Source organism: Prionailurus viverrinus, chromosome D3 (assembly GCF_022837055.1).
Source record: "Prionailurus viverrinus isolate Anna chromosome D3, UM_Priviv_1.0, whole genome shotgun sequence".
Classification (NCBI taxonomy): Eukaryota; Metazoa; Chordata; class Mammalia; order Carnivora; family Felidae; genus Prionailurus; species Prionailurus viverrinus.
Window position 1 is genome coordinate 37,930,139 of NC_062572.1, and position 24,785 is coordinate 37,954,923.

General features: G+C 38.1%; 1 long non-coding RNA gene across 2 annotated transcripts in view; it reads right to left on the minus strand.

The window, feature by feature from the left end:
- The window catches only part of LOC125149512 (uncharacterized), a 73,436-nt gene that overhangs the window by 13,307 nt on the left and 35,344 nt on the right, over positions 1-24,785 (minus strand). For both annotated transcript variants that reach the window (XR_007145951.1, XR_007145950.1), the window contains exons 5-7: positions 14,254-14,315; positions 7,231-9,048; positions 1,479-1,539 (exon numbers count right to left, since the gene is read on the minus strand). This is a non-coding gene — a long non-coding RNA (uncharacterized LOC125149512). The remainder of the gene's footprint in view (positions 1-1,478; positions 1,540-7,230; positions 9,049-14,253; positions 14,316-24,785) is intronic.

Consider the following 24,785-nt stretch of genomic DNA (forward strand, 5'->3'; position numbering starts at 1 on the left):
GGGCAAGTTTGGGGGTTCGTATTACTACATCTTTGCCCAGGAAATTTTAGGAATTAATTGCCAGGCCCTCATAAGCATTTGATTGCCAACCACTGTTAGCTGATGAATATCTGTTTGTATTCAGAGCCGTCGTCATTTCAAACATAAACCATATCTAAAATGACTACATTTTACTGGGCTTTAGGGACTTAGGGAGACACAGAGGTGGAATACAGAAAGAAGACTTTTACAGACATAATTTAAATGTTTGCTAAAATTCAAATAATGGAAGCTAGAAACTCCTTAATGAGAAATGTTATCTACCTAATATTTATAATTTGCACCCTGTTGAGTATCACGATGTTTCAACTGTGAATACCATGCATTCTGGAAATAAATAGGCCAGCACCCCAAATTTTACAAGTGACGGGATTGTGAGCGATTTTCTTTTATGAGCAGTTTTCAATTTCTTCTTTTTCCCTAAGCATAGTCCCTAACATTTTCATATTTAACAAATATATTCACAATATGAAAAACAGGCATACCTCATTTCTTGTGCTTTGCCTTTCTATGCTTTGCAGATATTGTGTTTTTTACAGACTGAAGGCTTGTGGGAACCCTGCCTCCAGCAAGTCTGTTTGCAGCATTTTTTTGCCGGGATAGCATTTGCTCACTTTGTGTGTCTGTGTCACGTTTTGGTAGTTCTCATACCTCAAACTTTTTCATCATTATTATATTTGTTGTGGGTGATCTGTGAGCAGTGATTATGGCTTACTGAGAGCTCAGATTATGGTTTGCACTTTTAACAATAAAGTATTATAAAGTTTTATATTCATACAATAAATGCAATTGTCCCTTACTTAACTAACATTTGCAGCATTTATTTTTTTGGTGGGAGGGGAGACACTACCTTAGAAATTTATACCCATTTTCCCAATCATCTTTTTTTTTTTTTTTTCATCGTTTGGCCAACAGGCCATCTTTTTGACTCACTTCCAGTCCTCACCAAAAACTGTTGTATTCTAGTACCCAGATGGAAGGCTTACATCAATGGGAAGCAAGAATGATGTTAACTAAAAGAACACCAATTTACATTTTCACTTGGCTCTTCTAAGAGTCTGACTTTACTGCTAACAGCCCAGTTGAGACTGAGATGAAAGAGCCCTTTGAATGGTGAGGAATTAATATCATGGACATAGAGACATTCCAACCGTAGCCCAAAGTGTCTGGAATTCACAAGTGAATGTGAGTTTGAGAGGGTAGAATATTCATAAGTATGTTATCTCTAAGGTTAAATAATACAAATATGGTTCAAAGGGGAAAAGGGCAGGGCAAAACTCCCTTAGATAAAAAGGGATTCTGTAAAGCACTGTGAATGATTGTAAAATATGGGAACTTAGGATTTAACAAAGCAATTGCCATGGTTAAGCCCGTTTCCAGTGAATAAGTGATACACTCATACGGTTACCAAGTAAGCAAGCCAAGTAGAAGGACAGTACCATTTCCATGGAGGGATCTTGGGGTTGTTGCCTTCTTAGCTGGGTAGAAAAATTCCAAGCCCTAGAAGAGAAGATATCCAATGTCTTCTGAATGTCAGCCAGTGTCATCCGAGACCATGACAAGAAGGACAAGATTAGCCAGTGGCAAGCACAGATAAGAAACCATGCACAGTAATTAAAGTTAGCAGATAAAATAGGCTTTGTTACTTGAAGGCACAATAGACCAAAATGACAATTTTTTTTCTTTTTATTTATTTAAAAAAAATTTTTTTAAGTTTATTCATTTTTGAGAGAGACAGAGAGACAGAGCCGGAGCAAGGGAGGGGCAGAGAGGGAGGGAGACACAGAATCTGAAGCAGGCTCCAGGCTCTGAGCCGTCAGCACGGAGCCCGATGTGGGGCTCAAACCCACAAACTGTGAGATCATGAACTGAGCTGAAGTCAGATGCTTAACTAACTGAGTCACCCATGTGCCCCCAAAGTGACAACTGTTTATATCCTATTGCTCTAAAGTCTTCCAGTGTATGTAATGACTGAGCAGAATTGAAAACTTTTTTTTATTTTTAAGTTTATTTATTTTTGACAGAGACAGAGACAGAGAGAAAGGCAGAGACAGAATCCCAAGCAGGCTCCACACTATCAGGGCAGAGCCCAATTCGGGGCTTGAACTCACAAACCATGATCATGACCTGAGCTGAAATCAACAGTCAGAAGCCACCCAGGTGCCCTGAAAGGTTCTGAGCAAAAATGGAAACTCAAACTGATTGGAAAGTTTATTTTCTATTTAGTCATGATGAGAAAAATACATTTCTATTAAATGTATTGATCAAAGTTTGATGATTATAAAATTTACTCTGCCTTGGTGTGAGTATTTTTTAATGTTTTCCCACTTTTATTCCAATAAATTAATATAAATGAGTATACATATTTATATCATTATTTTCATAGTTACATACATAAAGAAAGATCACAATTAGATACATCATGTACATTATTCTTGCTTATTCTTACCTGTCCACACCTGAAAAATCTTAATCAGTGATCTTTGTAACCAAAGCCTGACTCCATCATTCACCCAAAGGGAATCTGGGCCACATATCAGAAATGGAGTGTAGTTAATCTTCCTGGTTTTATCAGTGTGGTCTCTAAGCTAGCAAGCCCCTTAGGAAGGGATCTAAGTAATTCATTCTCTGTGATCTTTTTAATCAAAACTAAAAGACTTAGACTTGAAGAGAACGGCATAGAATTTTTAACCCACTTTGGCCATTTTTTTACATTGTTCTTACATCCTTTATATTCTGACTCAGAATCTATTCCTTTCCATTCGATCGGGCTGCAAACCAGTAGACCTCTAATGTGAAATAAGAGTTCACTGCAGCATGGAGATAAAGCTCCAAGTGTGGCATGGTTCCAAAGAGAAACTTCTATTCAGTTTAAATATCAAAAGAGACTAAACTTGGCTTCCACATATACCACATCTATAAAAGACACACTTCCATATTAAGTCATCTTTTGTAATTTTAGGTGAAATTCTTTGTTACCGAAATAGGCTCAGAGTTCTAAGACTGGCCTTACAGAGGGCCTTTGTTTCTTCCCAGGAGCTGAGTCTATAACCCATATGGGTGCCCTTGACTGCAGAATGATGCCTCCTTTAGGATGCACACACTGTCAAGGCCTGTTCTGCCGATGGGTAACAGGGAGGACCACCAATGTACCACCTATAGATCTACTTAATCACGCTTCAGGTTTTTCGTTTTTCCCTGTCCACACTTCTTTACCTCCTTTTCTTTTCTCCCTTTGTCCAACTGGCTAGGAGTGAGTCTTTACATAGTAGGCATACCTAAATTAGGCCTCATTTCCAGGAATGCTTATAACCAACCCTCTACTACTGAGCGGTCTTCTTACCATATGGTTTCTTCATCGAGACAGAGCTGTTATCTTTTTAAAACTGTAAAAGCATTATCATCAAAATAAATAGATAAAGAAATAAACAAATAAATAAAATCCGAAGGGTTTCCTCTTGCCTTATTATTGAATGTTATCACTTTTTGGAGGTGATTGTGTCCATTTGCTCCTTTCTTTTTCGTTCCTACAATATGTGCAAATACTGGGAAGACACATACAAATAAGAGTAACACAGGTTGAAAAGTGATATGAAAAGGGCATGACCAAGCAAAAGGAAGGAGAATTTAAATTAGCAGAGGGAAGACAGAATTGATGAGAAAACCAAAAGGGGTCACTTGAGGTAGGCCTTAACAAATGGATACGGATATTTAAGTCACCATCTGTCTTTGTATTTTTCTGATGTCAATGTTGGAAACATAAACGGGGTGTGTGTGTGTGTGTGTGTGTGTGTGTGTCAGGGTATACACGGTCAGACTTTAAATTCAAAAGCTGAACTGTGTTGTTCTTTCATCTCCCCAACTCCACAATAACCTCAAAAACGAGCTGCCTTATAGACCCCAGGGGAAGCACACTGGATTTGAAGCCCCTCATAAAGTCCTATTCTCATAGTTTTCTCCTTTTTTGACTTGTCTCTCAGCTTCCTGGAAAAGCCCTATTCACAGGGTGTTGCCATTATTTTACCTGACACAGAACCCCAAGAGCAATTTTCAAAAATAACCATCAGTAATTGTCTAATATCACCTCTACTTGAAGCTGTGATACTTCATAGTTGGGGCAGACAAGAGGTGGCAAAAAAGTGAAAAGACCGTTCTGGGGAATGAGATGTCCAAAGGGGCTTTGAAACACTTTGTCATGCCCTTGGGGATATTGAAGGCCACACACAGGGGTAGGGCTGTGAGCATGTCTACCAAACATCTGAGAGAATGGTAGTCTCTAGCCTGTGGTTCTTGAGGCTTTGCATAAGCAGAAGAACAAGGCTAAGGCAGATTGGTGGAGGTGTTCCCAACACATACACACACACACACACACACACACACACACACACACACAGAGTCCCTCATGAAAGGGTGGAAAATCTGTTGGTGCAAACCAATTGTTTCAAGCCAATTGGCTGAGAAAGTCTCTGACCAACATCACCTGAGCACTAAACTAATTGAGCAGAGATTTCAGTGGCTGTGCCTCACAAGGAATACAGAATTAGTCCAGGAAAGTCATTAAACAAACAAGTAGAAAAAACAACAATGACAAGTACAACAAAAAACACTTTGTAACAACATGAAATTCTGCTGGGAGTGGGGGGGATGGCTTATTTCCAGAGTTACCAGATTATAGTATATAAAATGTGCAGGTGTCGATAAAAAATTATAAAACAGGAAAAGAAACAGGAAGGTGTGGCTGTACATAGAAAATAAAGCAGTCAACAGGACTGCCCCTGAGAGGGCCTAGATGTTGGCCTTACTAGACAAAGACTTTAAATCAGTTACAGTAAGTATGTTCAAAGAACTAAAGGAAACAAAATCTAAAGAATTAATGTAATGTATGACAACTATGTGTCAGTACATAGAGACTAACAATACAAATAAATTATCAAAAGAACCAAATAGAAACCCTGGAGTTTAAAAATACAACAAATAAAATCAAAAATTCATTAGAGGGTTTCTACAGCAAATTTGAACTGGAAGAAAAATCAGTGAACCTGAAGATATGTCTATTGATATTGTACAGTCTGAGGGACAGAGAGAAAATAGAAGGCAGAAAAGTTAACAGAGCTTCAGAGACCTGTGATACAGCAAGAAATGTACTACAATGCATAATAAGAATCTCAGAAAGAGAAGAAAGAGAAAGGGGGCAAAAAGAATATTTGAAGAAATAATCACTGAAAATTTCCAAAGTTTGATTTAAAAGCCAACCTTCACATCAATAAAGCTCAGTAAATTCAGACTTGATAAATTCAAGGAGCTCTATACATAGATACCTGGTCAAATTGTTGAAAGACAAAGACAAACGTGAGAATCTCAAAAAGAGCCAGAGAAAAATGACTCATAATGTACGACGGATCCTCAATGCGATTAAGGGCTGTCTTCTCATCAGAAACTATAGAAACCAGAAAGCCCTTGGAAAATATATTTATGTGCTGATAGAAAAAGATTGTCAATGCAGTCTTATATCCAGCAACACTATGCATCAAAAATGAAGGTGAAATTAACATATCTTCAGACAAACAAAAACCGAAAATTTGTTGCTAGTAGACAACTTCCTGCCCTGCAAGAAATAATAAAGGATGCCATACAGGCTGAAGTGGAAAGGCACTCAACATTTATTTGAATCCACACGAAGAAATAAAGAGCGTGAGTAAGTGTAATTGTATAGGTAAATATAAGAGGCAGTATAAGTGTATTTTTTGTAACTCTTTTCTTCTATCTGATTCAAAAAATAACTCCATAAACAATATTTACAAAATTGTGTTGCTGGATTTATAATGCATAAAGATGTAATTTATATGCCAATTATAGCACAAAGGAAGGGAAAAGGAATACAGATATATTTGAGCCAGTTTCTCTCAATTTTATTGAAACTGAGTTAGTGTTAAAAGTAACTTGATTTAAGTTAACATTGAACTTATGGCATGTAGTCAAAACAGTGCTTAAAGAGAAATTTATAGCTGTAAACACCTATATTTGAAACAAAAGAAAGACTTCAAATCAATGACCTAAGTTTTCACCTTAAGAAACTGGAAAAAGAAGAAAAAACTATACCCAAAACAAATACAAGGAAGAAAATAATAAAGATTAGCACAGAAATGAATGAAATAGAATGTAGAAGAATAATTGTGAAAATCAACAAATCAATAGTTACTTTTTTGAAAAGATCAATACGTTGACAAACCTTTATCAAGACTGACAAAAAAAAGGAAGGAAGGAAGAAGAAAAGAAAGAAAGAAAGAAAGAAAGAAAGAAAGACTTAAACTACCAAAATTAGTAATGAAAAAAGGGACATCACTGCTGTCCTTACAGAAATAAAAAGGGTTATAAGAAGGGGTGACTGCGTGGCTCAGTTAGTTAAGCATCCAGCTCTTGGTTTCGACTCAGGTCATGATCTCACATTTTGTGAGTTCAAGCCCCACATTCGGCTCCACACTGACAGTGCAGAGCCTGCTTGGGATTCTCTCTCTCCCTCTCTCTCTGCCTGTCACCCGCTCATGCTTTCTGTCTCTCTCTCAAAATAAATAAACTTTAATTTTTTGGGAAAAAAAAGTTTTTTGTGTGTTTTTTTTTAATTCTAGTAACTATGGGGTGGGTGACAATGGATGACACACATGGAAACAGCGTGGACAGAAAACTGCATGATGATGGGGGGCCCTCCTCTACACACACACACACATATACACATTTACGTAGCATAAGGCTCAGAAGCTTCATTCAACATGGGGGTTGCTCCAGACTATTTGAGGTAGAGCCCGTGCTAGATAGGGCTGATGCTTCTATTAGAGTATATGAGAAAATAAAGAATTATATTATTTCTTCCACATTTGAGACCCACACATATTCCATTATTTTAACAAATGAAAATTCCAAACAATAAAGTCAACATCACTCATGATGATAACACCTAGAGTGATAGCTACTATCACTGTTATAGAATATCTACTTCCAGTCTTTGTCTGTTCATGCATTGTGTGTAGAAATCTCAGATATGCAAGAAATGCAATTTATTTTCCATAATTCACCTTAATTTTTATTTCTCATTCTACTGGCAGCAGAAACTAATCTCAGTCAATTCATGATTTTTCCCTGCCCTAGGATTGCATCTAAAAGTTCCAGGGAGCTTGCATAGAATTAAACTCCTACCTGCCAGGTTCTCAATTGTTGGTCCTTATAGGAATCATGACGACAAAGTCTCTCCCGGTCTGGCTTCTCCCTCAGGAAACTTGGGCAGGTTGCCTGTGATGTTCTGGAGTTTTCAAGACCTGTTACGGTCCAAGGTCTTTCACCACAACTATGTCCCACCAGGGATAAGGGAAATTATGCTTCTTGATTTATACTAGAACTTGGCCCAGATTCACCATGTAGATATTTCTTCTTTTGTTTATTGGGCAAGGAAAAATTTGGGCCCTATCTAGCTCTCCCAGGTTTGGCCTGATTTGGGGACACAGGTTCCCTGTGAAGTCAGATCTCCAAACCTGTCAACGAGTTTTGTCATAAGACATCATTTCATTGTATGGAAGAAGCATAATTTGTAACCATTTTCATATATATATCGTTATTTTTTTACTTTACATTCATATATGTTCATTTGACTATATTTGTAGTGAAAGCTTTATCCATAGCTGCTGTTATTTCTTTTTTTTAAATATATGTTTTTAAGATTTTTTATCTTTTAAGTAATCTCTACACCCAATATGGGGCTTGAACTCAAGACCCTGAGATCAAGAGTCACACATTCTACTGATTGAGACAGCCAGGTGCCCCTCTATTGTTATTTCTTTCAGAGAAATTCCTGGAATGACAATCTATGTGTTAAAGACTATACATATTTGGGGGCTTTTCTATATGTTGCCAAATCACACTCCAGAAATTTACCTTTCAGTAGCAGTGTATGAGAATCCCCACTTCCCCACAAGGTAGAAGATTTAGCAATAAATTAGTTATACAAGTCATATCCTTATTATATATTTGTGTGCAATTTCTGTCGGCTATTTATGATTCTATAAGCTAAAAAATACACTTTGATAATTTTTTAAATAACCAGTAGAAAACTACTAACATAGTTCAGGGTTGGAAACGAGTTTTGTTTTTTGTTTTGTTTTGTTTTTTTAATGGCTAAAATGTGAGGTTGTTCATGAAACCTGTGGCTAAGAGGTCACTTCTTGGCAGGGCTTCGACAAGGTTACTGAGCAGCCCTCCTCCTCCATTCATTGAGATAGAATTTATTGAAAATAGAAAAGGTCCATAGCAACAATAATTACTGTTGGCTTTGGTAAGCAGAATGGTCCTCCAGAGAAGTTGGATGTGAATGTGTTACATTCACAGGGACTTTGCAGATATAATGCAGATTATGAACCCTAAGATGGTGTGGACCATTTCCTGAATTATCCTGGTAACAGGAAGTCGGAGAGATTCCAAGTATGAGAAGGATGACAGCCCAGTTGTTGGTTCCTATATGTAGAAGGCCATAAGCAAGGATCAGAGACAGATATCTAGGAGCTAAGGGAAATCTCCAGCTGGCCGTGAGAAAGAAAGTGAAAACCTCACTCTACATCTGTAAGGAATTGGATTCTGGCAACAACCTGAATGGGTTTATAAATTTACAAGATTCTTTTCTGAGTTTCCACATGAGCTGGGAGATCCTAGCCAGCTGATACTTTGATTTTCACCTGTACTCCTAACCTACATAATTGTAAGGTACTATATGTGTGTTATATTAAAATACTAAATTTGTGATATTGGTTACTGTCGTGGTAGAAAACTAATACATAGGCTGGATAAATAGATGAAAGAGTATACATAAATGTATACAAATGAATGAATAAATAAATGAAACAAAGGTTGTGGATTCCCAGATGCATTTTACTTCCAAAGTCCTCTGAATCATTCCTTTCACTCTGCAGATCCATGTCAAAGTTTTGTCCCATCAGTGGCTTCCAAGAGGAGACAATTATTTCTGACCTGTTATGATAAGATTTATTATAATTTTTAGTGTGTAGTAGGTATTTTGTGCTTGTGATTTCTCATAATTATCATTTGAAGAATGTGAGCATTTCCCATCCAGTACACAAACCATTACTAGTCTCACCCAGTGAATTCAGAATTAAGCACCTGCATACATTCATTTTTTTTTTCCCCAACAGGTATTTACTAGATTCCTGTTCTAAGTATAGTTTTCTGCTAGGCTCTGAAGCCATTACAAAAGAAATATAGATAGCTTCCAAATGAAAAAGTGACTTATGTTCTAGAAGTCTATTTCTAAGGACTTTGACACTCAGAACATATTTCCACATAGAAACTATTCTAAAAACATTGATTCTGCACCTAAATCAGCCTACAAAAGCTCATTCAACTCAAAAGTTACTTGAACTAAACCTAAAAGAATTTAGCCAGTATTTATTTTTTCCATGGGGGGAAAAAGTTTCAATTCTTCAATTTGTAATGTTAGGAGCCCAACATTCTTCCCAGAAGAACTGACTCTGTCAGCAGTGATATTGTGCATCACAAGTTCTATCGAATAATTCACTTAGAAAAATCTTTGCTATATGCTTGCACCATCTTATTTTGTTTTGTTTGTTTCAGTTTTCTGTATCTACATAACCAGTTATCCTCATGTTGGATCATCTTGTTCTCTCTTCCATGTCCACTATCTTCTCTCTAGTTGCTTTTATTACCTCCAGATTCTGTAATTATCATTGTTAATTCTGACTATCTATACAGCTGACACCTTAGATATTTTATTTCCTAGAAATTCTAAATGAGAAATAAATGACAATTAGTGCTACTGAGAGGTCAGTGCTCAGACACAGATTCTAAGTTTCCTTTACTTTTCATGTATTATCATTGGTTAAGGTGGTGATACTCATCAGAAATTATCTGTGATAAGACATCCCAAACATGCCAAGCAATGTTTTCCTACTTGGAGACAAGTCATGTATGTGTACCTGGACATTCCAATAGGTAGGTTGATACATAACCTACAAAATGTGGTATATAGATAGAAGTGATATGGTATAGACAGAGATATCAGTTACATACAAAACTTGTGGAACGGACAATAAATATTTTAGGAGTTAAGAAAATAACTTAACTTTTAGGAGTTAAGAAAATCAAGCTCGTGCTTGATTCAACCACTCAACAATCCCCAAATGTATGGAAAATATCTTTGCCTATAATCTCTTCCTATAGACTGCTTTCCCCCCATCTTTGCCATCCCTATATATATAAATTTTACCTGCCTTTATGACCCAACATATATGCACACTTTCTAGGAAGCATTCTCTGACAACCCCATCTTGAGGGATTCCTCTCATTTCCCCTGGCAACTCATCACTACTTTTCTTACCATGTAGTGGAATGCAAATGGATAGGTGTGTTCAGAAAACTGCAAGGATGGACTGTAAAAACAATTTTTTAAGCAAATTATGAAGTAAGTTGAGATTTCTATAAAAGAAGCAGGGAGAACACTTTAGATGTGATGAAGGTGGTAAGAGAAGATGTTGAACAAAGGCATTGAGGCTGGAAGTCAGAGGGATGGCTTTCTGGGAACAGAGGATTCCTACTGAAAATGGCAGGAGGTAAAATGTTCAAAAGTAGTTGGGGAGCAGATGGTGTGGGGCCTTTCACAATGCCTCAGGGATGAAGAGCTTGGACTTCATCCTGAAAGCAATAGGAAGTCATCAAGTGCGCTGTTAAAGTAGGCATTTAGGAAGATTAATTTGACAGTGGTATGTAAGATAGAGGCAGGGAACTTATTAAAAAGATATTTTAGTAATATGAAAGTAGCAGGTACAAATTCTAAAGGTCTTAGTCAAGTGTGCAACAACAAAAACAAGACCCATAACTGTCTTCATTTTCTATAATTCATTTTAATTTCTGGAGCTCAGCTCCATTTTTCTTGCTGGATAAAATTTACTCGAGTCACTTCCAGGTAAAACAAGTCTTATTCTGTGTTTTTTTTTTCAGGGTGTTTAACTCCATCATTTCAAGATAGGGTGAAAGGAGTGGGAAGGTAGACAAAAGAGATGTTCCATTTAACTTTCTCCACACTATGGTGAAGCCTGTTCATGATTTCACTCATCTTGTGGTCCTCTACATAGGCATGGGACAGACACTGGGAGCAGAGACTGTCCACACAGAATCTTCCTTCTGAGATGTGCGCTTATTCAGATGGTGAGGACCTTTGCAGGTCCCTGTCTTAGACGATCTCAGTGTTCAGAACTAGAGGGCCATGGGAGATTTCCGATACCATCCACACCACTCCAGCTCATGACACTAGGTAGACTGTCTCCGGCTAGCATCTAAATGCATCCATGTTACCATTATCACTTGGCAGGTTCTTCTTAATGATGGCAGCATGAGAGGAGGAAGAGGGGAATTTGTCCCCACTCTTACTGTCTGCTATCTCCCAGCCCTACTCCAACAGAACAACTTTCTTTGCATGGGTCCCCAAACATAAATAAGAGGATTGGCAGTGTCCTCTCTCAGGCCTCGTCGTGAGGGGGCAGAAGCAGGGCACCACTCTTATACTTGTATTTATTTCTTTTTTTCTGGCAGCCCCTCCCTTGATTGCCCTCTTTTCCAGCTTGGAGAATCTTTCTTTAGACTAGGTGGGAAAGTCACACATGTGGATTGAATCTATCAGTATCACCTCTAAGATTTTGAAATTAAGAATAATGACTTTCCACTTTTGCTGGTTCTGCATTAAGTCCACAGTGGCAATGGGTGCCTGTCTAACGCTCATCTGGAGGGGGGGCTCTTAGGGAGTAAATGAGTGACTTAGGTGGAATAGGAGTGGGGCGTGTGTAATCACATCAATTTGTACTTGGAAATACTTTGTCACCACATAATTGTGATATCTTCAAGGCCCAGACTTAGGTGAAAGGAAGAATAAGAAGGAAAAATTAATTGGATGGGATTATTGTTAGACTATGATGGAGATAATTCAAAGAAAGTTTTTATGATTTCAGGCCTGAGTGGATGGAAAATGAACAAAGTTGAGGGGATTAGGAAAAGAATGACAGACAGACATACTAGTTGTTTATGACTCATGGCTAATATCCCTGAATCTGAATGAGAGCAACACATGTAGAATGTACATTAATTTTATTAGTGATCTAAGATGAGCAGGCTCTAGAGTCTTAGTGAGTCCCCTAAATCCAACTCACTAAGTGGTTTAGCCATGAGCATATCCATTCATTAATTTACCTTGAGGATAATATCTAACAGGATGACCATTAGTAGTCATTTGTGCCTGACTACTGGGCCAGTTCAATGGGAGTTTGTGCTTGGCCAACAGTTGGATCAGCAAGTTAATTAGTGAACATAGAATAAAGAACAGACTCAGCTGCAATTAGGGGTTATCCAACTACCAAATGAGACAAATTGCTCTCCTCGGTCCTAGGAATATTGCTAAGATATCCCTTACTAGCCTTTAGAATCAGCAAGATTCCTTCCCTAGAGATTGTGAGGACACACTGATAAATTCTACTGTACTATTCATTTTCATACTTTTTATCTGTCATCCAAATCCTCTATCATTTCCTTATGACAGTTTGCGATTTCTTAAATTACTACTAATCTTCTACTAGTTACATTTTAAATTGATGGCTTCCCTTTTAGGGAAGCATGCTAAGAACCCTGGTGATATGTAGAAAACACCCTTGAATTGCTAGCAATACATTTGTGAATCATCTCTTGGGTGGCTTATTCCTGCCATGATTCCTGCAGATGGCTAATCGTACCCATTTTGCGTTGATTCCTGTTTGCACTAACCTCTAAGCATGATAATATCTGACTCTGTCCTAATTTTAGGTAAAGCTTTTGGGGTTTTGTTGTTGTTTTTGCTGTTACCCTTAGTCTTCCTTTCTAAATTTCTTATTTCTCGCATTTGCCAGAATTTTAAAAAGAAGGTGGTGGGGATTACTGCTTTCAGTTAAGGGTATATTGAGAATTTGATATGTATTCCATATTGAACTACTTAAAATAAGAATATGCTAATTACAGTCCTGTTTCTGCTCATACCACACTATCCATCAGTTACAATGTATTGAATGTACTCACTGGTGTTTCTTTTTTCCCTACTAGACTTGGAGCTTCACAAAGACTGTTGTTCATCTCAGTGACTTACTTATCACAGGGACTCAATATATATTGAATAAACAAATATTAATCAATTCTACATTAAACAAAGAATATGTTAATTGTAGAGGCTTAAGGGGTTCAATACATAATGCATTGAACATTTTTCTTTCCTTCCCCAGTTTTGTTTTCCTTCCCTAATGAAGCATTAATACCCAGGAACTGGACAGATAGAGATAAAAATAATAGCTTCATCACTCTGTCCCAAGTGCTCAGAAGAGTTGGGACACCTAAGTAGTCAATGAATATTTGGCTAATGAACAAATTCGTAAAAGCTAGGTTGAAGAGGGATGCCTGGGTGGCTCAGTCAGTTAAGTGTCCGACTTCGGCTCACATCATGATCTCAGGGTTCATGGGTTTGAGCCCTGCGTCGGGCTCTGTGCTGACAGCTCAGAGCCTGAAGCCTGCTTCTGATTCTGTGTCTCCCTCTCTCTCTGCCCCTCCCCTGCTCACGCTCTGTCTCTCGAAAATAAATAAATGTAACAAAAAAATTAAAAGAAAAAAAAAGCTAGGTTGAAGAATGCAGCATAATAGACAATCCAATTGGCTTCCTGGTATTTCATTTTAGAATTCAAGTAACCCATCCAGTTCAAGGAAAATCTGGACACCCTGAAACATCTCCTGTAGAGATGGAAAGACTTCCACAGGAGACTTCTCCAGGCCAGCTGGATCTGAGGGTGAGTGAGAGCTTGCCTAGCAGGGAAAGTCATCTTTCCTCTCAAGGAAAGGAGTGGGTGAGAAAGTGGGGAGAAGTCCCCTCATAGAATAAAAATAACTTAAAAAAAGAATAGAAGTCCCCTCATCAAAGGGGGATGAAGTGTCCTTTGTAACATTTCCAGCTTCTGGTTCCTGTAAGTCACTGAAAGTTAAGTGTATCATGTGTCTAGTCCTGGGGGACATAGGCAAAGAAACTGGAAGGAACTTGTTTTTTCCATTTATTTTACTGTGTTAAAATATATAACATAACATAAACATAACAAAATACATAACAAAGCACAAAATACACATAACATAAAATTTACCTACCTAAGTGCATTCATTTTGTTGTGTAGCCATTACAATCAGCCATCTCTAGAATCCATTTCATCCTGCAAACCCAAAACCACATATCCATTAAACAATAACTTCATATTCGCCCTCAGGCACAGGCCTTAGCCGCCACCATTCTACTTCCTGTCTCTATGGATTTGACTGTGGCAGGAGATTTAAAAAAATCAGTATTATCACAAATAAATACTGGATTGGAGGGGTTAAGGGGCTATGGGGATGCCACTTAGATGTGTGCCTACAACAGGCTTCTTAACTCTAAACCCCAGAATTAAACTCACTCAAGCACCCGCCAACCACAGGTCCCTCCCATGCTCTTGGCCTCCCCCAAAGAAGCAGAGCAGCCTGGGATGTGAAGGTGCAGGTTAACCCATTCAGTGGACAGGCAGACCCTGAAGGGCGTCCAGAGGGGCCTGACCTGAGCATGTCAATCTTTCCCTCAAGCTATCCAGCGAGGTGTGACGTCTTCCCATGGAGGTGAAGGTGGGAGAGGCCAGGAGCCCAGCTCTGATGGAAGTCCCTCCATGGGTCCATAAGGCCAAAGAATGTCAGGAAATGTGGACAAGAGACCTGGGAACATGATCCTACCCTCACTCTAATCTTTGTCCAACCAGAAAGAGGAAGCCAAAGCCGAAGCTAGGATGAGTTGGGAGGACAATCACAATTAGCTGGAAGTTACATCACACTATGTTCATCCATCTAATGCTATAAATTTAAAAAAAAGAAAAACAAAAACAAAACTGACCACCTTTGAAGTTTATTACTGACAACTTTCACATATGTTTGTTTCTAAGTTGACTTTTTTTTTTTTTTTTTTTTTTGGTGTTACAGAAAGAGTGAGTCACAATTCTACAATCACAGACTAAAGAGATTACTATCCTCAAGAGGTCACTTTTTCAACCCAGAGTGAATCAGTGGCCCGTGTCAGCTCCTGCCTAGATAAGCTATGGTAAAGCATTTGCAGAAAACAGCAACAGAGCTGGGAGAGGGAGGGAAGAAGCCAAGCAGACTTTCCTTGTCTATTTTCAGGCCTTCCTTTCCCACCAAGAGTAATGGATACCTGAAATACTCCCTCGCACATCTTCAAAGTTATTCAAGATTGCGGCTGGAAGCTGAAGCCAAGAGAAGACATGCTCGGGAAAGGCATTTTGCATGGGCTCTAATGAAGCAGGCATCTCTTTGTTTTAGAAAAGCTGATTGCTTCTGTTACCAACACACTGAGAACGGATAACCTAGGCCTTTATTTGAGTTTTGCTTAACTTTAACAGGCTGTCACTTTTTTCCGAAAGCTTTTAGGGTCTTAAAGATTTTTTTACACTTGCATTAGTTGGAATTCTCTAAAAGTCTAAGGTTGGGAATCTGACGAGCCAGCAGTGGGAGGACTGACTTTTCTGGGAAAATGCCCAATGACCCTATATCTCTCAGACAATACTTGCACAGGTATTTAATCAGCTCTCCTGAGGTTTTTCTCGCCTCTTCTCAAAAGATTGTATTGCATTTGGCATTCCAAGAATCTTAAAGAGAATAAGTACCTTGTTGAGGCAATGATGTAAAAAAATATTTTGCATACGAGGAAGGCTGCTCCCACGAAATCCACTTTTGCAGGCCACCCATGGTGTCACAAAAAGATTTTCCTGACTGGTGGCCCTTAAATATAGTTCTTACACTCTTCTATAGAAACAGAGGATATTTTATCTTTACACAGAAACCAATGCTTTTATACCTTGAACATAACCCTGGGACAATAAGAATTCTTGCCTAAGACCTGCTTTAAGCAAAACCAAGTAGAGTTTGCAGCTTCTCTGCTGTTCCATGCAGATTTTCTGTCCTCTTCCTAGAGGATTCAGCTCTGTCAGCCTCTTTGTTCATTTCTCAGGCTGGGGAGGGAGGAGGGAGTATAATCTGATGAAGAAGCCCCTGCTGCATATCCTTCCTCCTATCCCAGAAGTAGTTTCCTGTTGCCCATCACCCGCTTATTTTCGAAGCCTTAGGCCCTGCTTATCGTTCTTTGGGCCCTTCTTAGGAAAACTCTAGAAAGCTGCAAGGATGCTGACCTGGTGGGTCCTGCTGGCAGATGCGTGTTGGCTCGGTAGGCCTGAATTTCAAAACTCTCGGAAGACAAATCTTCTTAGAAAGCATTTTATTCTCTTTAGAAGTACTGATTTTGTACAATTCCCTCGTTCCCAATAAGGGATTATTTCACCCTTAGTGGACTTTTGAAGTGATCTGTAATTCAGCTAAATAAATAAGTGGTGATAGAAAGCAGGCTTAACACACGTGACTCTAGCATCACATTAGTCATTTGAAAACTGTGGCTTTTAGGAGCGTGACCTTTGCACTTATGTGGCCTATCAAGCTGAGACCAAAACTCATAAATAAGTAAATTGACTAAATAAATAAAATGATGTCACTGATGATATCGCTTTAACTGTATAAGGTGTATTTTTTTTTTCTAGGCTTGGATCTATTCTTTCTTTTGCAGGTAATTAAAAGTTGTCATTTAATATGAACATTATGCTCAGAGGGTTGGTATATTTGGGTCTCAGCCACTTTCTGCTGACTGTCATGGAGGCAGGTGACGTTTTGCTCTGATGAGCTGGAATAAGCATGGCAATTTCAGTAAAAAGAACGGCTTTGAAATTTTGCCAGTTTACATGCTTTCTGTGGATATCAGTTTCCCTATTACTAAAATGAGGAAAGCAGGTTTTTCAAGAGTTAAATGGTATAATACAGGCAAAAGCAGTTAACTTCACTTCATAATCAAATCCAGTAAATATCAATTCCAACAGTGAACTGGGAGTCAGTTTTCCTGTTTTACTGGCCTCTCTTCTACTTCCTCACAGTGTGACTTTCAGACTTAAACATATTAAGCCTCGGTTTCCTCACCTGAGAAATGGGAACCTAGAAATGAGATACTGTTAGGCACAAATTGTTAGTGTAGGGGCGCCTGGGTGGCTCAGTTGGTTAAGAGTCTGACTTTGGCCCAGGTCACGATCTCACAGTTCGTGTGTTTGAGCTCCGTGTCAGGCTCTATGCTGACAGCTTGGAGCCTGGAGCCTGCTTCGGATTCTGTGTCTCCCTCTCTCTCTGCCCCTTCCCAGCTCATGTATTCTCTTATCCTTACGCTCTGTCCTCAGCAATACCTAATCTACTGCCTGTGCCTACAGATCTTCCTGTTCTGGTCATTTCTTAAGAATGGAATCATGTAAGGGGCGCCTGGGTGGCGCAGTCGGTTAAGCGTCCGACTTCAGCCAGGTCATGATCTCACCGTCCGTGAGTTCGAGCCCCGCGTCGGGCTCTGGGCTGATGGCTCAGAGCCTGGAGCCTGTTTCCGATTCTGTGTCTCCCTCTCTCTCTGCCCCTCCCCCATTCATGCTCTGTCTCTCTCTGTCCCAAAAAATAAATAAACGTTGAAAAAAAAAATTAAAAAAAAAAAAAAGAATGGAATCATGTAATATGTGGTCTTTTTTGTGTCTCTGTGTTCTTCCACTTAGCATACTTTAATCAAGATGCACCTAAATTACAGCACGTATGGGTACTTTAATCAGGCAAAAGAATATTTCATTGTATGGATATACCACATGTTGTTTAACTGTTCTCCATGTATCCATTCAAATGTTGGGTTGTTTCTACCTCTTGGCTGTGATGAGTAACACTACCATAAACACTGTGTAAAAGTTTTTTTGTGGACATATGCTTTATTTCTCTTAGATATATACCTAAGGAGTGGGATGACTGGGTCATACACTAACTCTACGTTGAATAATTGAAAAAACTGCCTAGCCACTTTCCAAAAAGGTCGCACCCCTTCACATTCTCACTGGCAATATGCAAACGTTCTTAAGGGGTTTGGAAGAAGTCGCCCAAGAATGTGCCACTTTGGCATGTGGATTATTTTGAGCAGAAGACAATCAAGGCCCAAAGGGCTCAGGAAGAGATTTTAACCTCCCTTTTAATTGCCTAAGAGAATTTAGATAGAGGGCTTTGTTCAGGAAGAGAGCTATCACCGCAGGTAACTGCAAAGAGTATATGCTAGGGGTGCCTTGGTATATTAAGCATCTGACTTCAGCTCAGGTCATGAGCTCATGGTTTGTGGGTTCGAGCCCCACCTCAGGCTCTGTACTGATAGCTCGCAGCCTAGAGCCTGTTTCGGATTCTGTGTCTCCTTCTCTCTGCTCCTCCCCGACTCGTGCTCTGTCCCTCTCTCCGTCTAAAAAATAAATAAACATTAAAAAAGAAAAAAAAAGGGTACCTTAAGCTGGAGGAGCTCCATAGGGCCTGTTTGTTAAATTCCTTTCTGTGTCCCATTGTCTCTGCAGGGCACGGCAAATATTTGCTTGCCAAACATTTGCCCTTCCCATCTTCCTGTGAATTGTCTTCTTTGCCTTTGAAGCCCCAGACCTCTTTACCCTTCTCCTTAGCTCAGATTGGCCTATAAGCCTTAATTGCCTCATTGTCTTTGAACCCCTCATGTCTATGTGAGGCTCCCATACTTACAAAATTAAATTTGTTTTTCTCCTCTGTTAATTGGTCTTGTGACAATTTAATTAATAGGCCAGCCAAAAGAATCTACAAGGGGAGAGAAAAATTTTTCCTCCCCCACAGCTCCAGTATCTTCACATCCTTGTCACCACTTGTTATCTGACTTTTGATTCCAGCCATTTTAGTGGGTTCAGAGGGGTCTCTCATTGTATGTACTCTTAATTTGCATTTCCCTGATGATCAATACATCAAATATCTTTCTATGTGCTTATTGGCCATTCTTCCTTGAAGAAATGTCCATTCAGATACTTTGTCCGTTTTTAAATAGGGTTATTTGTCTTTTTGTTATTGAATTATAAGGATTAATCATATATCCTGGATATAAGTTCTTTATCAGATATATACTTTGTAAATATTTTCTTCCATTTTGTTGGTTTTCTTTTCACTGTTTTGATAAAATCCTTTGAAGCATGAAACTTTTTGTATTTGATGAAGCCCAATTGATTTATGTTTTTGTTTGTTGCTCATGCTTTTGGTGTCATATCTAAGAATTGTCTGCCAATCTAAGGTCATGAAGATCTGTCCCTATGTTTTCTTCTGAGAGTTTTATAGTTTTAACTCTTACAATTAGTCTTTTGATCCATTTTGAGTTAATCCCTATATATGGTGTGATGTAAAGGTCCAATTTCATCCTTTTTATATGAGTATCCAGTGTCCCTAGCATCATTTGTAAAAAGACATCTTTTTCCTCATCAGATTATCTTGGCACCCTTGTTGAAAATCAATTGACAACAAATGTATGGGTTTACTTCTAGACTCATTTTTACCCCGTTAATCTATGTGTTTACTCCTGTGTTAGTACCATACTAGCTTGATTAACGTTGCCTTGTAGTAAGTTTTGAAATTGGAAAGTGTGAGCCTTCTTAATTTGTTTTTCTTTTTCCAGGTTTTTGTTTGTTTGTTTGTTTGTTTTGCTATTCTGAGTCTCTTGCAATTCCATATCAATTTTAGAATCATCTTGTCAATTTCTACTAAGAAGTCACCTGAGATTCTGATTGGGATTGCACTGAATTTGCAGATCAGTTTGAGGAGAGTTGTCATCTGACAATATTGTCTTCCAATCCATGAACACAGGGTGTTTGTCCAAGTATTTAGATTTTTAATTTCTTTCAACAACATTTTATAGTTTTCAGAATATAACTCTTGCTTTTCTTTTGTTACATTTATCCCTAAATATTTTTTTATAATGCTGTTATAAGTGGAATTGTTTTCTTCGTTTCATTTCAGATTGGTTAAGTGAACAGAAATACAATCAATGTTTGTATATTGCTCTTGAATCCTGAAACCTTGCAGAACCATTTCACTGTTTTTTTGTTTTACTGTGTTTTTTAGTGGATTTCTTAGGATTTGTTTTTTGTATACAAGATTATGTTGACTCCAAGTAAAGACAGTTTATGTCTTCCTTTTCAATCTAGATTATTTCTTTCTTTCTCTTACCTACTGAGAATTTCAGGTATAATGTTGAATAGAAGTGGCGAGAGCAGATATCTCATCCTATTACTGACATAGGAGAAAAGATCCAATCTTTCACCATTAAGTATGATGTGGGTTTTTCATATATGGTCTTTATCATGTTGAGAAAATTTCCTTCTATTCCTAGTTTATCAAGTATTTTTATTATAAAATGGTGTTGAATTTCTGTCAAATGCTTTTTCTGCAACTATTGACATGATCATGTGAGTTTTTAATTTTTATTGATACGATGTATCATGTCAACTGATTTTCAGATGTTAAATCAACCTCACATCCTTGGGTTAAATTCCACTTGGTCATGGTGTATAATTCCTTTTATGTGCTGCTGTATTCAGTTTGCTAGGATTTTTTGTGTCCATATTCATAAGACATATAGGTTTTTTGTTTTCCTGTGATTCCTTAGCTTGGTTTTGGTATCAGGTAATATTGGCCTCATAATATGATTTGGAAAGTGTTCTCTACTTTTGAGAAGAGTTTGTTGAGAATTCATAATAATTCTTTAAATGTTTGGTAGAATTCAGCAGTGAGGTTGCTGCTGGGTATGAGCCTTTCTTTGTGGGTAGTATTTAATTATCAATTAAATCCCTTCACTTGCAATAGGTTTATTCAAATTGTCTATCTTTTTTTAAAGTCAGTTTGAGTAGTTTGTACCTTTCAAGGAATTTGTCCAAATTTGTCCAAATTTAGTTGGTTTATCTAATTTGTTGCCATACTACCATTCATAGTATTACTTTATGATCCATTAAAACAATTCTGTAAGGTCAATAGTAGTGTCTTCTCTTTTATTTCTGATTCTAATAATTTGAGTGCTTGCTTTTGTCAATTTTGTTAACCTTTTCAAAGAACCAGCTTTTTGCTTTCATTGATTTTCCCCTTTGTTTTTCTACTCTCCATTTTGTTAATTTCTGCTTTAATTTCTATTATTTCCTCTTTGCTTTAGTTTTCTCTTTTTTTTCCCAGTGTCTTAAGGTGAAGGTTAAGGTCATGATTTGAAATCTGTTTTCTTTTTTACTATAAGCATTTACAACTATAAATTTCCCTTTAAACTGTGCTCTAGATGCATTCTGTTAGTTCTGATATGTTGTATCTCCATTTCCATTAATCTCAAAGTGTTTTCTGATTTTCCTTGTGATTTCTTCTTTGGCCCATTTGTTATTTAGAAGTGTGTTGCTTAATTTCCACATATTTGTGAGTTTCCCTAATATATTCCTGCTATTACTTTCAATATTATTTCATTGTGATTGGATTGTGATTGGATTGTGATTCTTTGCATTTTATTACATTTATATACTTTGTATTATTTCTATCCTTCAATTTGCCTTGTTTTTACTTCAGAATACTATCTGAGATTGTGAACTGTTGAATCTTATGTCCCAAATGATTACAATACCTGTTTTATAGCCTAGCATATAGTTTATCTTGGAGAATATCTTATGTGCACTTGAGAAGAATGCATATTTTGTTGTTATTGGGTGGGATTATGAAAAATGTCCATTAGGTCTAGTTAGTTTATAGTATTCTATAAAGAAGTCTTGTTCAAGATTTCTTGACATGAACAAGACATGTTCAAGTCTTCTATCTCCTTGTTGATCTTCAGTCTAATTTCCTATCCATTATTGAAAGTAAGATATTAAAATCTCCAACTATTGCTGTTGAATTGTCTGTTTTTTCAATTATGTCAATTGTTGGTTCATATATTTTGGGTCTCTGTTTTAGGTGCATATATATATATAATTTATATTTCTTCCTGATCCATACATATCATTATAAAATGTCCACGTTTATCTTTAGCAACATTGTTCTTATTTTAAAGTTAATTGCTCAGTATTGTCACTCCATCTTTCTTGTGATTGTTTTTTGCATGGTATTTCTTTTTCTATCCTTTTACTTCAATTTATTTGTATCTTTGAGTCTAAAATGTACATCCTAGGGGCACCCGGGTGGCTTAGTCAGTCCAACTCTTGATTTTGGCTCAGGTCATGATCTTGCACTTTGTGAGATCAAGCTCCATGTCAGGCTCTGTGCTGACAGTGCAGATCCTGCTTTGGAGTCTCTCTCTTCCTCTCTCTGCCCTCCCCTGCTCATACTCACTCTTTCTCTCTCTCAAAATAACTAAACTAAACTAAACTAAAATTTATATCTTATGGTTAACATATAGTTTGATCATGCTTTTTAATTTTTTTAAAAATTTTGTTTTAACATTTATTTTTGAGAGACAGAGAGAGACAGAGCATGAGCAAGGGAGGGGTAGAGAGAGAGGAAGGTACAGAATCCGAAGTAGGCTCCAGGCTCTGAGCTGTCAGCACAGAGCCCTATACAGGGTTCAAACCCATGAACTGTGAGATCATGACCTGAGGCGAAGTCAGGCACTTAACTGACTGAGCCACCCAGGTGCTCCTGATCATACTTTTTAAAACTGAGTCTGGCAATCTCTGACTTCTGATTGGATTCTTTAATCCATTTACATTTAACATTATTATTGATATAAATGGATTCATGTCTGCCATTTTTTTTTTGTTTTTATGTTTTGTGTCTTTTTCTTCCTCTAGCCCTCCTCTACTGCTTCCTTTCATTTTGTAGTGTAGCACTTTCATTTGTCACTATATTTCTTGAGTTTCAGGAGTTGCTCCAGGGTTTACCATATACATCTGAATTTATAAACTGACACTAGAATTGCAGTGGTTTTGATAAGGCTCTATTACCCATTTCCCTGACCACACCCAGTTGTTTACCTTTAGTAATTGCTGATTCATTGCTATCGTGCTTTCAACAATGTCCTATGGCATAACAATTTTGCTAGTAGTTTGAATCTTCTTTCCAGTGTCTTTTACTACAACTTCCACTGTTCTTGGGAGCAGTTTAGGTTTAAACTTTTCCATCTTTGTTGCAAATGAAGTCAATATATTTAGGAAGAGATTGAGACATATGGGTTTTACAGCCTCCTTTTCTCCCCCCTACGTAAAATCTCTAAAATAGGGTTCTGAAACTTGAAGTGGGGATTACGACAATCTTCTTTCTGATTCTGCTGCTCCAGGAGCTGAGTGCTGGGTGAACTGAGAAGTGTGCAGAGAGGGGCAGCGGCCTGAACTTCTCTTGGCTTGTTTCTTCTTTCATGGAGCCACAAGGTGAAGCAAGAGCTATCAGGGCTTCAGAATTCTCAGTGAGCTGTGACTAAGATACAGCTTCCATCCCATGCATTAGAGCTGTGAACAGGAAGGGAATCCCTACTTCCTGACCACACTTGTCTAGGATCTAGCCTCAGCAGCAGGCAGTGAGAGGATGGGGAATGAGAAATACTGAGGTTCTGCTCCTCTTGGTAAGAAAACTCTCCTACTGGGAGCTTCCGGGAGAGACAGCCCTGCACTCTTGGCTGCAGCAGACTAGAGTGAAGTCGTCTTGCTAAGCAGGGAGACAGAAGGGAGAAGACTCTTGGTTCACACAGCACAGACTCTCATCTTTCTTAGCAAAGTTTCATAGATTTTCTTGCATCGATGTTTTGTTCATTTGCTCTTTGCCCTTAGGACCATTTGCAGAGGCTTTAAATGGTTGTCTTTTCATGGTAAGTGTTTAATAAATGATAGTTAGCCTTCCCTTTACCCCTGTTTCCTCACAAAAGACAGAAAGGATCTTGGAAGCCTCTTCTAGCCAACAACTTTTATTTTAGTGTTTTGTAATTATTAACTGCTTTATAAAGACTTTTTTGATCATACCTTATTTTCCTGTGATGCCACTAGGGATCAGCTTCCTCCTTTATACCAGGTAGAATCAAGAACACGTCAACAGATGATGAGGAGAGCTGATTTAATACTATCTTTTTCCTGTGGTCCAGAATCCTCACGATCCTCTTATCCTTTTCATTTTACCCAACTCCTGGGGGTATTTTTAAATAAATAATGACTCACTGTAGTTCCTGGGTCCTCTCAAAAGCAATGCTGGTTGGTCATTTATTCATAATGGCAAATTCTCAAGAATCTTTGTGAACCATAATAACACTCCATAAGTGTCTTTTGCTTACTCCAGTGTCACCAGATTCTTTTTTTCCAACAGTACAATTAATACCACTTCTTTCCCACCAATTCAGGTTTCTGCTGACGTTATACCAACATCTAAAGTTTGTACTTTGGTGTATTCGAACTGCTGATACAATTTTCCTACTCTGGCTGGGTGGTTTCAAGTTCTACTCATGCTCTAGTCCTCATATCCACTTTCTGCATAAACGTGGGGTCCCATTATTATGTGAGGAAGCCATAGCTCTGAGCAATGGTACAGCTCATGTAAAATCACATCACTGGCATTCCGTGTTGGGGGTATCTTTGGATTCCTGCAAAACACTTTGAAGTCTATAACAGCTCAAATGGGGCTATTGCAAGTATTCCCTTTCTCACCTCCAGATTTGACAATTTGTCATGGGTTTACTTCAGAATATCATGAAGACTACCTGAGATTATGGACCGTTGAATCTTATTTCCCAAAGGGCTACAATTCAAGGATCCATT